We start from the raw sequence: 5,287 nt of genomic DNA, 5'->3' as shown, positions 1-5,287 counted from the left end.
TATTCGGTGAATTTACGTGAAAGTATATGTCCACAATATTAGAAAAGAACCATAGGGGGCGCTGCGTAGCCACGCCCAGATGTATGTGGATATGGATGTGATTGCACTCCAACAGTGAATATATCTGTAAAATTTCAGCCCAATCAGACGATGGAGAACGGAATTAAGCCCACTTCCTGTTTTCGCTCGTAACGTGTGTATTGTACGCCTCGCCATTGCCAAACCATTTGAGATATTAAAAATCCGTTTGGCTTTTAGGGTCAGGACTATCCTAAGATCATGCTGACTTCATTTGGTGTGAATGTGATGAATACCCTAGCAGGAACACATACAAATATGATAAAAACCTCACTTCCTGTTTCCAGATGGTGGCGCTATAACATTGACTTCTTCTTGGGACATGGATGTGAGAATACTCACACAATGAACTTATTTGTAAAATATCAGCCAGATCAGACGATGTAAATTACAAAATTATGGCCACTTCCTTTTGGCGCGGCGTGACATAAAAATTGTACGCCTCGCCATGACCATACCTTTTGAGATATCAATAATATCCTGGCAATTTAGAATCATGACTATCTTGAGACCATTCTTACCCCATTTGGTGTGAATGCGATGAACCGCCTAGGAGGAGTACTTAAAAGTGTAGTACATGTGAAAATGCACAAAATTCAAAATGGCTGACTTCCTGTTCGCATATTTGCATCAATGCGAATGAGAAATGTGTTTCAATTGAGGAGCCACACATGCCTACCAATTTAGGTTTATGTAGCTCAAAGTGCCTGCCCACAATAGACAACAATGCAGGGGGGGGGGGGGGTCAGTGCAATAGGGGGCGCTGTGGAGTCCCTCGGCCAAACCCAGGTCTGAGCATCTGATACATCCTGACGGTTACCACTTCTGATGTGTCTGCAAAATTTCAAGACTTTTTAGCCAGGGCAAGGCCCTCAAAAATGCCCATTTGACGGAAGAGAAAGAATAATAATAATAAATATAGCTGCAAGCAGCAATGAACGGGCCCAAGCACCATGGGCGCAACCGCCTTGGTGGCATAGTTGTGCCAATGACATGTTTCACAACATGTACACACTTTGGAAATAATCACCTTCCTGGACAACGTATAGTGTGCACAGGAATTTCCCTTTGATCAATGAAGATGTTGGCGCTGCTATTGGAATGCATCAATGATATAAGCCTCACTTCCTGTTGCCAGATGGTGGCGCTATATTATTGATCCGTGTATGTTTTTTGAATTTGATTACACTCCAGAAATAAACATATTTGTACATTTTCAGCCACATCGGAAGATGTTCAGCGAAATTAAGGTCAATTCTTGTTTCCAGATGATGCTGCTATAACATTGAATCGTTTTTGGAATATGGATTTGATTACACTCCAACACTGAGCATCTGTGTAAAGTTGCAGTCACATCAGACATTGGAGAATTTAACTATGACCACTTCCTGTTTGTCTGGCATGATGTGTTTTTTATGTGCCTGACCATAGCTATATCATCCCAGTAAATCAAAAATCTGTTTTGTCAGGACCATCCTAGCATCATGCTGACCACATTTACCGTGAATGTCATGAACCCATTGAAAAATAATGCTTAAGAATGCAATATAAGGCTCACTTCCTGTTGCCAGCGGGTGGCGCTTTGCCATTTAGCCTTTATTGGAAAATGGATGAGATTACACTCCAAAAATGAACGTGTGAAGTTTCAGCCACATCAGACAATGTAGAATGAAATAAAAATAACGTCTTGCTTGCACATTGTGATAACATGCTACAGTCCTGTATGGAGAGCAGAGATTAATTAATTTCCATAGTTTTTACACTGGGAGGCACAATTTATGCTTGAAAAGTCATTAGGCCATAAACATGCACTCAAAATGAAAACAATTGGCTTCAAGAAACTATTCAAATTCATTGTGGCTGCAGCGGGGATCGAACGGCTGAATTTGCGTGCCTTAATCCACCGCCCTAACCATTACGCTATACTGCCCGCTTATACACGGGTGCCATCTATTGGCCAAATGTCTCCTTTTATCTTGGTTTAATAATTTCTCTACGAAGTGTCGGATAATATTGCACGAAACGTCTAGTTAACCAGCATCATTCTTTTCCATTTCACTAGTAATTATGCTGCCTGAAACGCATTTGTTCAGCCAAATCTAAAAGAGATGCCAACTCTCTGCCCTCAATACAGTATTTTCATATTAATTTACCATTCCTAGCGAAATTGTATGTTCTCTTAATTCGTGTTTAATGACAAGCCTAATAAACTAACATAGCTGGCAATTTAACTGAAAGTTTTCTATTCATGTAAACCAACGTAGCTGACCTGTTTTTTGACTCACACAGACAGTGGACTGGCTGGCTGCTGTTAGCCCGTGCGTGTCATCTCGCAACGACCTGCATGTGATACCTTTGTTGAACAAAACGGTCTCATGTTAACACAGCGTTCGAGCAGAGCCACCTCAGACGCTAAAGTTTCTTTTTGACTTCATGTGTTAATCTTTTAAAAATATGATACTCTCCTGCCAGTTAAAGCCTGTCTTTAAGTCTTTAAATGTCTTTAATATTTATTTTAGTTATTCAATTCATGTAATGAAAATAGATGCAAAGAAACGTCGGGCTGGGTGTTGTCAATACATTTTGTCACGTAGGCTGCAGCTGTAAATCATACATCGTTATGCCTACTGGCTCGCTAGAAAAAAACAAAAACCTATCGTTGAAAAATCACTTGAAGGAAGAAAAAAATGAAAGTACCACTTTCTGCCAATAAATTGAATCGCCGTATCAGAAATGGGGGGAAGTTACAGCGACGCAGTTAGTCTGTGAGTAGAACAGATTGTGTAGACAACTTCACTGTTTCCACAAAGGAACCAAAAATGTGCTTTTTAACAGGACTTGGTCAGTGTAATGATATAAATGCTAGCATTCGATTATGGTCAACGGTACCGAAAATGCCCGTTGCACCAGCCATCATAACAAATGTCCCAATACAGGATCGATTTAAACCTCTATATATTTTTATTTCACGTTGACAGTGTAGGCTATTATGTGTATTCCGACGCGAATTACATTTAATTGGGTTACGGCATTCACTTCAATCGAATGAAGTCAAATAGAAACGGCTCGAATTCCTTAATAAGGCTTCTTCGTTTTCAAGCCAACTTTCCGAACAGCTGTTTTGTATTGAGTCCTTAAAATGCTACAATACGGTTTTTTTTAAATCCAAATAACATTGAACGTCAAAGCAATATATGCATTATATGTGTTAATCTTTTAAATATATGATACTTTCCTGCCAGTAAAAGCCTGTTTTTTATTTTAGTTATTCAATCGAGTTAATTAAGATAGATGAGAAAAAACGTTGCTGTGGGCTGGGTGTTTTCAGTACATTTTGTCATGTAGGCTGCCGCTGTTACTCATACATCGTTATGGTTACTGGCTCGCAAAAAGAAACAAAACTTGTCGTTGAGAAATCACTTTATCCAAGAAAAAGAGAAACCATACCGAAAATTAGAAAGAATACTAACCTTTGCCACTAGATGGCAGTCGCGTATTAGAAATGGGAGAGTCAGTTGCGACTTGCGTTGAAGTTTTAAGACTGGAGATAATGAGTCTCCAGCGAAAATAGTAAACTATTATTGCTTAATGGATGTGATGACACTCCAACAATGAACATATGTGAAAAGATGTAGCCTCAAAATCAGGCAATGTAGAATTTAATACCTTTTTGAAATTATTTAATATATAATTTTCCTATTTGGGCAGCATTACAAGTTAATTTTAAGGCTGACCATAGCCATACCATTCCAAGATATTAAAAATCAGTTCATAGTTGTGTGTCAGGGCTATAATATCATGCTGACCACATTTTGTGTGAATGTGATGAACCCCCTAGGAAGAGTATTTCAAAGTTTGGTACGTGAAAAAAAACACTTAAAAACACACAAAATCCAAAATAGCTCACTTCCTGTTGGGAAAAGTTAAGGGATGCAAAAGAGAAATGTGTGTGTCTTGAGGAGACCCTTATGCCTACCAGACGTGGTGCATTTACGTGAAAGTATATGTCCACAATATTAGAAAAAAGCCATAGGGGGCGCTGTGTAGCCACGCCCAGATGAATGTGGATATGGATGTGATTGCACTCCAAAAGTGAATATATTTGTAAAATATCAGCCCGATCAGATGATGTAGAACGGAATTAAGCCCACTTCCTGTTTTTGGGCGTAACGTGTGTATTATACGCCTCGCAATTGCCAAACCGTTTGAGATATCAAAAATCCTTTTGTCATTTAGGGTCAGGACTATTCTAAGATCATGATGACTACATTTGGTGTGAATGTGATGAATACCTTAGCAGGAACGCATCCAAACATGATAAAAACCTCACGTCCGTTGCCAGATGGTGGCGCTATAACATTGATTTCTTTTTGGTATATGGATGTGATTACACTCTAACAGTGAACATATTTGTAAAATATCAGCCAGATCAGACAATGTAGACCATGAATTTATGGCAACTTCCTGTTGGCGCGGCGTGACATGAAAATTGTACGCCTCGCCATGACCATACCGTTTGAGATATCAAAAATATCCTTTGGAATTAGTATCATGACTATCCTGAGACCACTTTGCCCACATTTCGTGTGAATGTAATGAACCCCCTAGGAGGAGTACTTAAAAGTGTAGTACGTGTAAAATGCACAAAATTCTAAATGGCTGACTTCCTGTTTACATATTTGATTCGATGCGAATGAGAAATGTGTTTGTCCAGAGGAGCCCCACATGCGTACCAAATTAGGTGAAGGTAGCTCAAAGTGCCTGTCCACAATAAAAGACAAAGCATTAGGGGGCGCTGTGGAGTCCCTTGGCCACGCCCAGGTCTGAGCATCTGATACATCCTGACAGCCAACACTTCTCATGTGTGTGCAAAATTCTGTGAGTTTCCATCCATGGCAAGCACCTCAAAAATGCAAAATACATTGAAAAAAAAGAGAATAATAATTATAGGGGGCGCTGTCTAGCCACGCCCCGATTGATATGTATATATCTGATATTGTACTGCTACAGTGAACATATTTGTAAAATATCAGCCAGATCGGACGATGTCGAAAAAAAAGTCATTTTTTTGCACGCAATATGTGTACTGTACGACTCGCCATTTCCATACCGTTTGAGATATCAAAAATCCCTTCACAACTTAGCGTAAGGACTATCATACGATCATGCTGACCGCATTTGGTGTGAATGTGCTGAATGCCCTAGCAGG

The sequence above is a fragment of the Conger conger genome, chromosome 2 (genome assembly GCF_963514075.1).
Source record: "Conger conger chromosome 2, fConCon1.1, whole genome shotgun sequence".
NCBI lineage: Eukaryota > Metazoa > Chordata > Actinopteri > Anguilliformes > Congridae > Conger > Conger conger.
The sequence above is the reverse complement of the archived record's forward strand: the minus strand, read 5'-3'. Positions refer to the sequence as shown.